The 14039-nt window shown below is 45.9% G+C and overlaps 1 long non-coding RNA gene and 1 pseudogene across 1 annotated transcript; one reads left to right on the top strand and one right to left on the bottom strand.

The window, feature by feature from the left end:
* Window positions 1–6806, bottom strand: part of LOC128842824 (zinc finger protein 394-like) — a 22078-nt pseudogene extending 15272 nt beyond the window's left edge.
* Window positions 6803–14039, top strand: LOC128842829 (uncharacterized). The gene is made up of 3 exons (XR_008446132.1): window positions 6803–6983; window positions 9961–10016; window positions 11182–14039. It is a non-coding gene; the product is annotated as an uncharacterized LOC128842829 (long non-coding RNA).

Here is a 14039-nt window from a genome sequence, read left to right as displayed (position 1 = left end):
GCAGCCAGGCTGCCTTTGGCGGCGTGCCTGCGGGAAGTCCACCGGTCCTGTGGCTTCGGCGTACCCACCGCTGAATTGCCGCCAAATCCATGGGACCGGTAGACCTCCTGCCGGCATGCCGCTGAAGGCAGCCTGACGGCACCCTTGCAGGGACTGGCAGGGCACCCCCCGCGGCTTGCCGCCCCAGGCACGTGCTTGGAGCCGCTGCTGCCCCTCTTCCAGCAGTTTACATGATAGTTAGGAAAATGCTGCAGTGCATCCAAAGCTAAAAGTGTGGGGACAATCAATTTTATTTTAAAAATAAAAGTACAGTATTGACTGAATTTCTGTACCTACTTCAATAAACACCTCCACTTTTATAATTCCATCTGGAATGACTACAGAATTTCCAGATGTCCTAGAATCCAAGGACATTGCCATAAAAAAATATTTCCAGCTTGTGTCAACCTACAGAGGGTCTTGTCTAGCACCTATTCTAATAAAAACAAAAGGGGGGGGGAACTGCATTGTTTTTCATTTGCCAAACAAACATTAAACAATAAATTACACCTCTGACTGTGGAGGGGAACTCCGCTTATCCTAACCTAACCCCTGGGGAAGCTGCCATTCTATCCCTCTCTATATCACTATCCAGTCTTCTTTCCCTGCCCTACCCAGTCCACTGTGCTCGTCACATTCTCCCTCCACGTTCTCCCACATGTTCCCATATATTTCCTTCCTTTCACCTCAGTCTCCCACCCCTCAAAGCTTCATTTTCCATGTTTTCCTGCAAGTCACCCTCAAGTCACCCTCCTTGGCCCTGTACAGTTTTCAAACCCTAGAATGCCAGGGGAGTGGAAAGGGGGAACCATCGTCACTGAGGGCAGCCTGGCTTCAGTCCCACTGTAGACCATGAGAGACAATGTCCATCTTTACTAAGGCTAGCCTCACTTCCATATCCAAAGGCTGTAGGAAAGTGGCAGTCACCTTAAGGCAAGGCAGCTTTCAGTTTATAACCTGGGAAAAGGGGATGGTGGTTGCCAGAAATCAGTAAGGTTTGCTTGGAAGCCATGATTAACATCTGCCACGAGAATAGGCTGAATTCTCATAGCAGTACTGCACAAAAAACACAGTCAGCAGCAGCAGCCAGCTCCCGCTGATCAGAGAAATAAACACCAAAAAACCAAACCATGCTTCTTTTGTATTGTTCCCCAGCCTGAGATGTGCTCTCCCATGCTCTAGCCCCTATAAGACCCTCCTTTATTGTAGGTTGTCTCTAGAGCACAGGCCCCATAACACAGCCATTTACCTTTCATTCTTCCATCCTACAATGATATCTCATTCATGATGAAAGTAGTAGTTGCTATGACAGCAAATAGAACTCACGATGGCTTTGTTCAAACCACAACTTTTTAATTCACTAATTGATAGTTTCTGAGATAACTTCATTTATTTCTCACCTGTGCCGGCTTCTCTTGGTATTACCCTTTCTCTGGCATCCTGACAATCTGGGATGCAAGGCTCTTCCTCTTGTTCCATCCGAAAGTTCACATCAGGTTTTGGAGTCTCAAATCCTGCCAATGGGAAAACAGTCCAGGCAATACCACGATTTGTTATGTATTTGTTGAGCATTTATTACAAATAAATGATCATAGATGTGAACCCAACCTGTTCTTTCATGGAGGCAGGGATTACAGAATGCCAACAGATGAGATCATGTCCACAAAAACCCACTGGGGAAGTAAAATGTGTAGCTGGAGTTATTTTGTTTCCCTTTTGGAGACTCAAGGATATCCACATATGGGGGACTAGGTAAGTCATGAGCAGTGCAAATGTTAATACACTTACCCATTTCTCAAAGTCAAGCACCTTCAGAGCTGGCGTTAGTCCCAGGGAGGGTGGACAGAGCAATTCTATGATTATACTCCACAACTAAACCACAAGAATGAGGCTGAGGTGTGACTACAGATCGCCTCCTCCAATTAAAAGAGCAATTCAGAAAAATCGTGGTTGCATGGCAGTGACTGTATCTCTCACAAAGTTTCTGGGGACTACAAGGACCGAGCCTCTAGAAATCCAAGAGAAGAACCCTGAACCACAGCTTAACAAATTCTTGGGAGACCACACAGCTTTTAAGTAATGAGGTAAAATTAATCTTTACCCAGAGAGTAGTCTTCAAATTCTTCTGCATGACATCCCTGTAGAGCTCCCTCTGCCTTTTGTCCAGACGACCCCAGTCCTTCTTGGTGAAATACACAGCCACGTCTTCGAACGTCACTGGAATCTGAAACAGGTATTCCCTGTTCAATAGATGCACATTCAGTGCCAATCCTGCTGCTCAGTCACAGGCTGTACAGGCACGAGGTAAATCCAATTAGGGTTTGTTCTGTGATGAAGTGGGAGAAGAGAAGAGAGGGAGTGTGTGCATGGGGGATAAAATGGGGGCAGGACAGGTTAGGGAAAAATGTGTTGGGAAAAAAGAATGAAGGAGACAGAAGTGGGGGAGGGTCAGGTTGAAGAATAAGGAGAGAGATGGAGATTTAGAAAAATTCAAATGTAAAGAAGAGTCACTTGAAATAAAATGAAATGTGGGGGACAGTCTATTTCTCTCTCTACCTTCTCCCTTGATAGCTTTTCTTCCTTCTCTTTGCTTTGGAAGTATTACTCTCGGTCAGCTCTTCATGGGCTCAAGCTTGGACCATCTCAGAGCTACATCCAGAATCAAGACCATTTTCAAAGTACCACCAGCATATTCCTCTTCAATGCACTATCACATTCCCTGAGAGAAGATTAGGCTTCCCCTCCCCAGAGCTATCATCTGATAGCACTCTGCCAGGGACTCAAGAACTGAAGGCTCAAGAAAGTAAATAAGCTGGCAATATTCTCTCAGTCAGGACTCTTTCTAGACATGAGTATTCAACCAATACAAAATAAAATTAGTGGGTTCACCTCAGGTGGTAACGGAATTGTTTAGAGTACAAAAATACTTTATTTTACACATTCACTAACAATCTCGCCTTCACTCTCTCCATCACCTCACCTCTTCCCTCATCTGAATTAACATTCAGTGGTCCTTACCTTTTGCCCACATTTCCCAATCTCCTGATAAATTAGCTGGAAAGCCTCTACAAGGGCAACAACCTCATCACATGTTTCTGGATGAAGTCTCTGAACCCATGTCTGGATTCCCTCAGGCAAGATGGTCAGGAATTACTCAAGAACCAGCAGCTCAATGATCTGCTCCTTTCTATGGAGGTCCGGCTGCAGCCACAGATGGGAAAGTTCACAGAGTCGGCTATAAACCTCTTGGGGTCCTTCTGCTTCCTGACAGCAAAACTGTCTAAAGTGTCTGCAGTGCTTCTCCATGCTGATGCTGTACTGTTGTAGGGTGGCTTCCCTCTCACTACTGGAGTCAACTGTCCCAGACAGGGATAGAGTGGGTGTGTTTTCTGCTTGCGCTGTTTCCGCTGCTAGTCGATGGCTGAATACAGCTTGCTCCTCCATCTTTACTTCAGATTGCACCACTCAGTTTGGCAGTGTCTGTAACTGAAGGCACACAGATGCAGTTACTCACTGCTGCATGTCTGTTGTCTGTCTTTGTGAGGTTACTCCAGCTTGGGCCTACGCGCTAGTTGCCTCAGTTCTGCATCTCACTTGTATGCTTGGTGAAAAACATTCATCCTTTGCGTCCCATAGTTAGGATCAGCTCCACTAACCATTTCCTGCTGCGCGTACCTTTTGTGGTGGTTTGATGATTTGTAGGCTTGCACGTCACACTCTGGAGATGAACTATTTAAACAAATCTAGATGGCTTTATTGGTCCAAGTGAAATTCACTCGCAAGAGGTGCTTCCTGCAGGCTTCAGGGAGGAAAGAAACAAAACTGAGAAAAGGAATGATACATTCAGAAGCAGACCAGGCTCTCTCACCCACCCAACTCCAGGGAACCATGAAGAAGAAAGAGCTAATCTGCCTCCAGTGATGGATTTCTGTTTCTTACTTTCACAGACTGCAAGAGGTTCAGCTCCATCAGTCTCTCTTCCGGATCTCTCAAGACAGCAATGAAATGATAAAAAGCCGAAGGCCCATAGCCTTCATTTAAATAGCCAGAACTTCATTTCACTCATGCCAAGAAAATCAAGAGCAACTCTACTGCACTCAATGGAGTCGCATCTGCATAAAACAGATACAAGAGGCGCATAGTGTATAAAGCCATGTAACTCACAACTCTCTTTAAATTTCTAAGGGGTCTGTCCAGGGCTGTCCCTAGCCATTTTGGTGCCCTACACAGCCCCCCACACAGGGTGTGTGTGTGTGGGGGGGCCCAGGCCTCCATGGGGGGGGCAGGAGCAGGCTTGAGGGAGAAAGGGGGGAACCGCCCCCCAGCACAAGCCGGCAGAGCGGAGTAAGTTGGAGCTGGGTCGCTCCACTTCCTGCCGCCTGGTGAGCGCAGGGCAAGCTTGACCCCGCACTCATAGGGTGGCGGGAAGTGGAGTGACCTGGCCCCAGCCCGCTCCGCTCTCCTGGCTCCCAGCCCTTGGGGCTTGTGGGAACCATCCCCCAGCACTCACTGGCGGCGCGGCTGGGAGCGGGCTTGGTCCCATTGTGTTAGGAGCGGTACAAACATGCCATAAATGACAGTCCTTACCCCAAAAAGACATTTGCTCTTTTCTGATTGGTTGTTTTCGTTAATCTAAATGAAAAACAATTCAGAGGGCAAGTGTGTGTATAGAAAGAAAGCAGAGAAAGGAATGAAAGGGACAGAGAAAATGGGCCAGGGGCGAGAGGCAAACAGAAGACTGGGCTGAAGATGGAAGAGAAAAAAGGGATAGGAGAGGACCTGCTGTACTTTATGGGGAAAGCACATAAAGGAAAGCATAAGAGAGAGAACTACCTTAAGTCCTGTAATGCGTCACAGTTCCTATTCCTAAAGCTCCCAGCAGTTACTGCTTGCTCTCTCTCTCCCTCTCCTGGCTCCAACCGAGATGCTGTAATGAGACTTCTTAGCACATGCGCAATGTTCCTCAGGGAGCATGTGACCAGGATTCATCACTGAATTTGGTCCGCTGTTTGGATCACTATTTTCCCTGGCCCGGGAACAATCAGAGAAGGAGCTGGGTTGCCTGCCTCCTGCTCATAAAGATGCACATTACATTATTACCAACTCCAGGTCTGCTGACAGAAATTCCGTGCCCCAGGGCCTTCCCTAGGGGGGGTGGGGCCCGGGGCAGCAGTGATGAATCCATCACTCCTAGGTGTGCATGATCACTCCAGGCCCCATGCTTTGGGGGCCCCGCGGGCCGCCGCGATTGGCCAGTGCGGTCTCGTCTGCCTAGGAGCTCTGTGGCCTGCCTGAGCAATTGCCCCTCTTTGCCCCCCCTCCCCCCCCCCCCCCCCCGTTGGCGGGCCTGACCAACCCCAGTGGTTCAAAAATCACAAGTTAGCCCCCAAAAGTCAGGAGACAGATTTTAAAAAAAGGAGTAGCCTGATTCTTTAGCCTTCAGTGTATGTCTGCTGCCCCACCATTGGTGTGATCAGTTCAGCTTGAAGATTCAACCTTACGGTAAATGCACACACAAGAGTATGAGCCACCTCCCTGGCTGCTTAGAGGGGAACTCCACTAATCTTCCCCTTACCTCCTGGATGGAGCAGCTGCCATTCTTCCCCCCCCCAATCCCTCTCCTTCCTCCATCCACAACCTCTCAGCCCCTCTCGTCTATCTCCTGCCTCCACCTGTCTCCCACATTCTTCTCTTTCCCCTCAGTCTTCTGCTATCTCAGATTTTCCCACCCTGTCCCCACATTCCCTTCCCTCAAGAGTATCTCTCCCCACCCCCCAAGTTTCTACTGTCCCCCACATTCTCCTGTCCTCCAGCATCTCCTTGATTCCCCACAGCACTCTAAGCTGATTGGCACACTGTCTCTGTGTGTCCCCTAGATGTTCACCCGCTCCTCAATGAACTTCTCTGCCTCCTGACAGCACAGTGTGTGGCATCTTCAGTGAGGGTAGCCTTGCCTTTAGTCCCACTGCAAACACTGTAAAGTGGTGGCCATCTGTACTAAGCGGAGCCTGGCATCAGTCCTGCTGAGAACAGGAGACAGTAGCCACCCTATAAAAGGGCAAGACTTCATCCTTAGTGCATGAGAGGCTTTGAAACAAAAACACCTATTACCCACCCCAGAACACACAATTCCTTCTCAAAAAGAGATCTTTCTGAGAGGTATATTATCTCACCATCAGGCAAGGGAGACAAAGGGGCAGGTGCCCTCCCTACCTCCACTCCCAAATCTCTGCATCCTCCTTGCAGGAGACATCAGCATGAAGGCGAAGCAGCTGAAAAAAGGCTCCTGTGTAAGGTGCTTGCAATTCCATAGACAAGTCGAGAGATCCAGGCAGGACTTCCCTGCTCCTCTGCTCAAGGCTCAGGCTATTGCACCCAAGCAGAAATCTCTCTTTCCCCCTCGCCCCCCGGACCCGGGCTACCAACTTCAGGCTCCCCATTCGGTTTAGAAAAGTCCCTGACCCATCTCAGCTCCCCACTACGAGCTGCCCCTGAGTTGGCTCCCCCCGGCTCGTCTTCTCTCGCCTCTGCCGGTTCCCCTGGGTCTGCAGGCAGAGATTTCTTGCCTCCCCGCTATTCAATTCTACAGCCCTCCTACGACTCTCGCTGCTGTCTCCTCTTAGCCCAGACTCACCTCTCTGGGCTGGCAGCACGTGGGACTAGGGAAACCTAGTCCTCCTTGTTTGGGGCCGATGCTTCTTTGGAAACGGATTCAACCACGCAACTCTAATGCACAACTGCTGCAGTGGGCTAAGTTACAAGTGAGGAGGACGGAGAGTTGGGGACAGGAAGTTCCTTTTATATTAATTTCCCCCCTTGCAGTAGTTCCTGGTCCTCTCTACAAAGGCGTTCGAGCTCTGTGGTTTAACCCTGTCACTGCGCAGACAGACACTAGCAGAAGGGTTGCAGCTGCAATTCAGCTAGCGGAGAGACAGCATGTGCAGGTACTGAATGGGACCCCGTCTTCATTGTAGGAGGGATGGCTGAGCAGCGATCTCAGAGCTGGGCTTGTTTGCCTCTATAAAGAAAGACCTTCCGTCTTTTCCTTCTGCTGCATCTGCTTTTAACCCACTGTTCGTGTGACCATACAAAAAAGCCACTTTGCTCAAATAAAAATGCCTCTGTCCCCCACCCCCCCCACAAACTATTTTGCAAAGCACTGGTGTGTCAGTGCCACTGGGGTAACTGCTACCCCCTCTGCCCCTGCTTGTGCCCTCTGACACCCTCTGCCAGCACCTCACTCCTGGGCTTAACTCCACCTCCTCCCCCCTCATTCCTGATTTTGCCCTTTAGCCCCTTTCCTAATGCTGCCTCCAGCTGCTTGACCCCCCAGACCAGTACATTTTCACCCCCCTGCTCAGACCCTGGTCACCTCCTCCTCCGATTCGCCCCCTTTGCCACTTTTTAACCCCTCTCAAAAGCAGTCCGCAGAAACTTACGGCTAATAAGGACAAGTGAAGGGCAGTGGCTTCAGCAGATGTACTGAGCACGCTCACTACACCGTAAGTAGCACATTCCTACGGAGAGCACTTTAATACGCTACAACTCAGGTGACCCCTGGCCCTTCTCAGGATGTTTCCTACACTAGCTCTGTCACTGGGAACAATCTAGGAGAGGAAGAGAGCCAGCATGGGAATTACATATCCTGTAGCTTTGAGAGTAAGAATTGACACTCATTATGGGACTATGAGGATTGATCGGTTGATTCTGCCCAGGGCCATGGAGTAGGGTGGATGAGGGAGTTTGCTCTGTTCCTAAATATGTAATCTGTGTCTCATTTCAGTTTGTTTCTCTTCCCCAATGAAGCCTGCAAGAATACCTCTCACTGCCCATGACCTTCACTTGCACCTGTATAATGTCTTGGATTGTCTAAAGAGTTTGTCTGTTATTAGGGTTCAGTTCTCTTATTGATTAGACATCAGATAACCTAGACTCAACCAGTCATTTTATTACTTAAAGGTATGATTTGCTCAGATGCTGGCTCAGGGTCTAACTAATCACCATATTTGGGGTGAGGAAGGAATTTCCCCCAGATCAGATTGGCAAAGATCCAAGAGGGTTTTTTGCCTTCCTCTGTAGCAAGGGGCCTGGGTCACTTGCTGGGCTGAACTAATGTAAATGGTGGATTCTCTGTAACTTGAAGTCTTTAACTGAAGATTTGAGGACTTCACTAACTCAGCCAGAGGCTATGGTCCTATGGCAGGAGTGGGTGGATGAGGATTTGTGGCCTGTGATTTTCAGAAGTGTCAGACTAGATGATCATGAAAGTCTGTTCTGGTCTTAAAGTAGCTGAGTCTGTAAATCAGCACAATGCAGAGACGTTCGTACATTACCAGATCTGGAAGACAATCTCTTGCAGTGGTCATCCTGTCTCATATTTATATTCAAGTTGTTTACAACAAAACAGGGTATTCCAGCATTACCCAAGATTTACACACCAGTTTGTGCCAGTTTTTTATCCTGTTTTGAACATGGTATTCCAGAAGTCAGCAAAGCTTAGAGACACCTGTACCTTGGTACAGTCTGCATGTTGGTCAAGCATCAACAAAATCATTTATCTTATCTTGTCATTTTGGCATGTCTCTGTTCCTGGCACAGAAATTACAACATTTCATATTTTCCCTTGGTTAAAGAGCTGAACATAAGTAAAACGCATCCTGGGAAGAGTTTAACATGAATACAATTCATAGATATACAAAAATATACCAGATATTATATATATTGTGGAAGCAGAGAAAGAACTGTCATGCATTGCATCCCCTTCCTGTCAGTTCTTTCTCTGCTTCCACAATATTAATATTGTATATTATATTGGCTGACACTATATTACCACAGTGTGCAGGAGCAGAGAAACTGCCTCTTGGCACAGCAGGGGTTAAAAAAACCCCTATGGATTCAGCTAGCCCCACCCCGCTATACCTGCAGCCAATGCCAGGCCTGGAGAGGGGAGAAAAGAAGGGAGTCTGGCTAAGTGGGGGACTGACTGGCAAGGAGGCAAGAGTTCTCTGTTTGCCTACCTGAAGGTAGGGATCTGCGACCTGCCAGCCAATGCAGCTACTGGAGGCAAGTAAGCCTTCCCCTGCCAAGGGGAGTCTGCAGATAAGCTCCAACTGTGGGATAACTGGACTACTTGGGGCTACGCCCCAAACTAAGGTTTCAGAGTAGCAGCCGTGTTAGTCTGTATCCGCAAAAAGAACAGAAAGAGACTTTAGTAGGAAGTACCAGTGGGGAACCCACACCGGCCAGGCGGGAGACCCATCTCCCCTGGTAGGGTCCTGGGCTGGGACCTGGAGGAGAGGGAGGGCCCAGGTCCCCCTACATCCCCACTGGCTAATGATCTAGCCACTATGCCGCCCAGCCACCGAAGGTTCTTTCACACACAGACCTTACACACTTTCTTCATACAAGTTTTGCAAGACACAGAGGCGCCTTGTACCAACCAGACTCTTCACAGATTCATAAATTCTAAGGCCAAAAGGGATCATTGTGACCTCCTGTATTACACAGGCCACAGAACTTCCCCAAAATAATTCCTAGAGCATATCTTTTAGAAAAACATCCAATCTTGATTTAAAAATGGACAGCAATGGATAATCCACCAATTGTAAATTGTTCCAATGGTTAATTACTCTCACTGTTAAAAATGTACACCTTATTTCCAATCTGAATTTGTCTAGATTCAACTTCCAGGCATTGGATTGTATTATACCTTTGTCTGCTAGATTGAAGAACTCATTATTAAGTATTTGTTTCTCCTGTAGGTACTTAAAGACTGTAAACAAGTCACCTCTTAACCTTTTCTTTGTTAAGCTAAATAGATTGAGTTCTTTGAGTCCCACTACAATTTTCTAATACTCTAACCAGTCTTGTGGCTCTTTTCTGAACCATCTCCAATTTATCAACATCCTTCTTGAATTGTAGATACCAGACATGGACACACTATTCCAGCAGAGGTCGCACCAGTGCCAAATACAGAGGTAAAATAAGCTTTCTGCTCCTATTTGAGATTCCCTTGTTTGTGCATCCGAGGATTTCATTAGCCCTTTTGGTCACAGCATCGCACTGGGAGTTCATGTTCAGCGGAGTATCAACCATCAACCCAAAATCATTTTCAGAGTCACTGCTTCCCAGGGTAGAGTCCCCCATTGTGTTAATATGTCCTATAACCTTTGTGCCAAGATGAGATGGAAACAGGAGACAGACTTGTTGAAAGTCTCTAGGTAAGGGTAAAAGGGGTAAAAAAAAATGAGGGTGATGTCATGGTAGGGGGCTACTACAGACCACCTAACCAGGAAGAAGAGATGGATGAATCTTTTTTTAAACAACTCACAAAATCATCCAAAGCACAGGACTTGGTGGTGATTGGGGACTTCAACTACCCAGACATCTGGTGGGAAAATAACACAGCAGGGCACAGATTATCCAACAAGTTCTTGGAATGTATTGGAAACAATTTTTTATTTCAGAAGGCTGAGAAAGCTACTAGGGGAGAGGCTGTTCTAGATTTGATTTTTGACAAATAGGGAGGAACTGATTGAGAATTTGAAAGTGGAAGGCAGCTTGGGTAAAAGTGATCATGAAATGGTAGAGTTCATGATTCTAAGGAATGGTAGGAGGGAAAACAACATAGTAAACATAATGGATTTCAAGAAGGCAAATTTAGCAGACTCGGGGAGTTGGTAGGTATGATCCCATGGGAAGGAAGTCTAAGGGGAAAAACAGTTCAAGAGAGCTGGCAGTTTTTCAAGGAGACATCATTAAGGGCACAAGAATAAACCATCCTACTGCATGGGAAAGCTAGGTAGTATGGCAAGAGACCACCCTGGCTTAACCAGGAGATCTTCAATGATCTGAAACTCAAAAAAGAGTCCTACAAAAAATGGAAACTAGGTCCCATTATAAAGGATAAATATAAACAAACAATGCAAGCATGTAGGGACAAAATTAGAAAGGCCAAAGCACAAAAATGAGATTAGATTAGCTAGGGACATAAAGGGTAACCAGAAAACATTCTACCAACCCATTAGAAGTAAGAGGAAGACCAAAGACAGGGTAGGCCCGTTACTCAATGAGCGGGGAAAAACAATAACAGAAAATGTGGAAATGGCAGACATGCTAACTGGTTTTTTTTTTTTGTTTCAGTTTTCACCAAGAAGTGAAACTTGGTAGTGATTGGACATCTAAGAGGGCGAACACCAGTGAAAATGAGATAGGATCTGAGGTTAAAATAGAGAAGAACAAGTTAAAAATTATTTAGACAAGTTAGTTGTCTTCAAGTTGCTGTGGCCTGATTAAATGCATCTTAGAATACTCAAGGAGCTGACAGAGGAGATATCTGAGCCATTAGTGATGATCTTTGAAAACTCATGGAAGACAGGAGAGGTTTTGGAGAACTGGAAAAGGGCACATATAATACCAATCTATAAAAAGGGGAATAAGGACTACCTGGGGAATTACAGACCAGTCAGTTTAACTTCAATTCCTGGAAAGATAATGGAGCAAATAATCAAGCAATCAATTTGCAAACACACCTACAAGATAATAAAGTGATGAATCATAGACTATCAAGGTTGGAAGGGACCTCAGGAGGTCATCTAGTCCAACCCCCTGCTCAAAGTAGGGCTAATCCCCTGACAGATTTTTGCCCCCGATCTGTAAGGATTGAAGTCCGAACCCTGGGTTTAGCAGGCCAATGCTCAAACCACTGAGCTATCCTTCCCCCAGAGTAACAATCAGGATGGATTTGCCAAGAACAAATCATGTCAAACCAACCTAATAGCTTTCTTTGACAGGATAACAAGCCTTGTGGATAGGGATGAAAGGGCAGATGTGGTATATCTTGACTTTAGTAAGGATTTTGATACTGTCTCACGTGACCGTCTCATAAACAAACTAGCGAAATACAGCCTAGATGGAACTACTATATGGTGGGTGCATAACTGATTGGAAAACCATTCCCAGAGAGTAGTTATCAGTGGTTCACAGTCAAACTGGAAGGGCATATCAAGTGGAGTCCCGCAGGGACAGGTCTTGGGTCCAATTCTGTTCAATAGCTTCATCAAGGATTTAGATAATGGCATAGATAATACCTAGTCCTGCCTTGAGTGCAGGGGACTGGACTAGAAGACTTCTCGAGGTCCCTTCCAGTCCTAGGCTTTTATGATTCTATGTATATATTTACATGTAGCCATATTAAAATGCATATTGTTGGTTTGCGCCCAGCTTATCAAGTGATCCAGATAGCTCTATATCAGACCTATATTCTTCATTTGTGTGTCATCTACAAACTTTATCAGTGATGGTTTTCTTCCAGATGAAAGAACCTGGTGTACTGCTTTCGCAAGACTCAACAGGGCATCCATCTTATTCGCTTAATGAATTCTTCCAAATTTTGCACATATAGAGGTAGCCAGGACAGGGATTGTACTTCAGCCACTTGGACTGAAATTTTTGGTGCCAGGTATCCGTCTCAAGTTGATTTTTTTTTTTTAAAGTTTCAGCTAAATTAGTTCAGCCATTTGTAACAGATATTTGTAACAGTTTAGCTACCAGTAAGTTTCCACAGCAAAATTTAGCACAAATATAAAGAATTCTGGATGTAAAACATTCTATATAATATACCTTATTTGCTATTAGCTACTTTCTTATTTTAATAGCACAATACCCTTTATTCAATCTCACTGTAGTTACATCAGTAAATCAATTTACACATTTTGGTTAATACTAGGGCTGTCAAGTGATTAAAAAGATTAATCGTGGTATTAAACAATAATAGAATACCATTTATTTAAATACTTTTGGAAGTTTTCTACATTTTCAAATATATTGATATCAATTACAACACAGAATACAAAGTGTACAGGGCTCACTTTATATTTATTTTTATTACAAATATTTGCACTGTAAAAAACAAAAGAAATACACCTCTACCACTGTATAACGCTGTCATCAGGAGCCAAAAAATCTTACCGCATTATAGCTGAAACCGCGTTATATTGAACTTGCTTTGATCCACCGGAGTGTGCAGCCCTGCCCTGTTTTACCGCGTTATATCCAAATTCGTGTTATATCAGGTCGCGTTATATGGAGGTAGTGGTGTAGTATTTTTAAATTCACCTCATACGAGTACTGTAGTGCAATCTCTTTATCATGAAAGTTGAACTTACAAATGTAGAATTATGTACAAAAAAACCTGCATTCAAAAATAAAACAATGTAAAACTTTAGAGCCTACAAGTCCACTCAGTCCTACTTCTTGTTCAGCCAACCGCTTAGACAAACAAGTTTGTTTACATTTGCAGAAGATAATGCTGCCTGCTTCTAGTTTACAATGTCACCTGAAAGTGAGAGCAGGCTTTTGTATGGCACTGTTTTAGCTGGCGTCCCAAGATATTTACATGTCTAATGCGCTAAAGATTCATATGTACCTTCATGCTTCAACCACCATTCCAGAGGACATGCGTCCATGCTGATGACAGGTTCTGCTCAATAACAATCCAAAGCAGTGTGGACCGACGCATGTTCATTTTCATCATCTGAGTCAGATACCACCAGCAGAAGGTTGATTTTCTTTTTTGGTGGTTTGGATTCTGTAGTTTCTGCATCAGAGTGTTGCTCTTTTTTAAGACTTCTGAAAGCATGCTCCACATAGGGTGACCAGATGACAGAGGTGAAATAGCAGTATGCGGGGGGCCCAGAGCAAAAAAAAAAAAAAAAAAAAAAAAACAAGCTGGCGGCGGAGCAAAACAAAAAAAACCGCCGGAGCACAGGAAAAATTGGTGGGGGCTGAGAACTCACCGGCAGCTCCACGCCCTCGCACCCCACACCAGCTTGCCTCCGCTCCGTCTCCACCTCCCCCCTTGGGGAGGGAGGGGGGCAGCACGCAGAGACCCCCCCCCCAGCCAGAGGGACCTGCCAGGGGGCCAGGTGAGTCCCAGCAGTGCTAGCCTTACCTGGAGCGGCTCCCAGGAAGCATCCAGCAGGCAGGTCCTGTCCCTCTGG

Source organism: Malaclemys terrapin, chromosome 1 (assembly GCF_027887155.1).
Source record: "Malaclemys terrapin pileata isolate rMalTer1 chromosome 1, rMalTer1.hap1, whole genome shotgun sequence".
NCBI classification, from domain to species: Eukaryota; Metazoa; Chordata; order Testudines; family Emydidae; genus Malaclemys; species Malaclemys terrapin.
The sequence above is the reverse complement of the archived record's forward strand: the minus strand, read 5'-3'. Positions and strand labels throughout refer to the sequence as shown.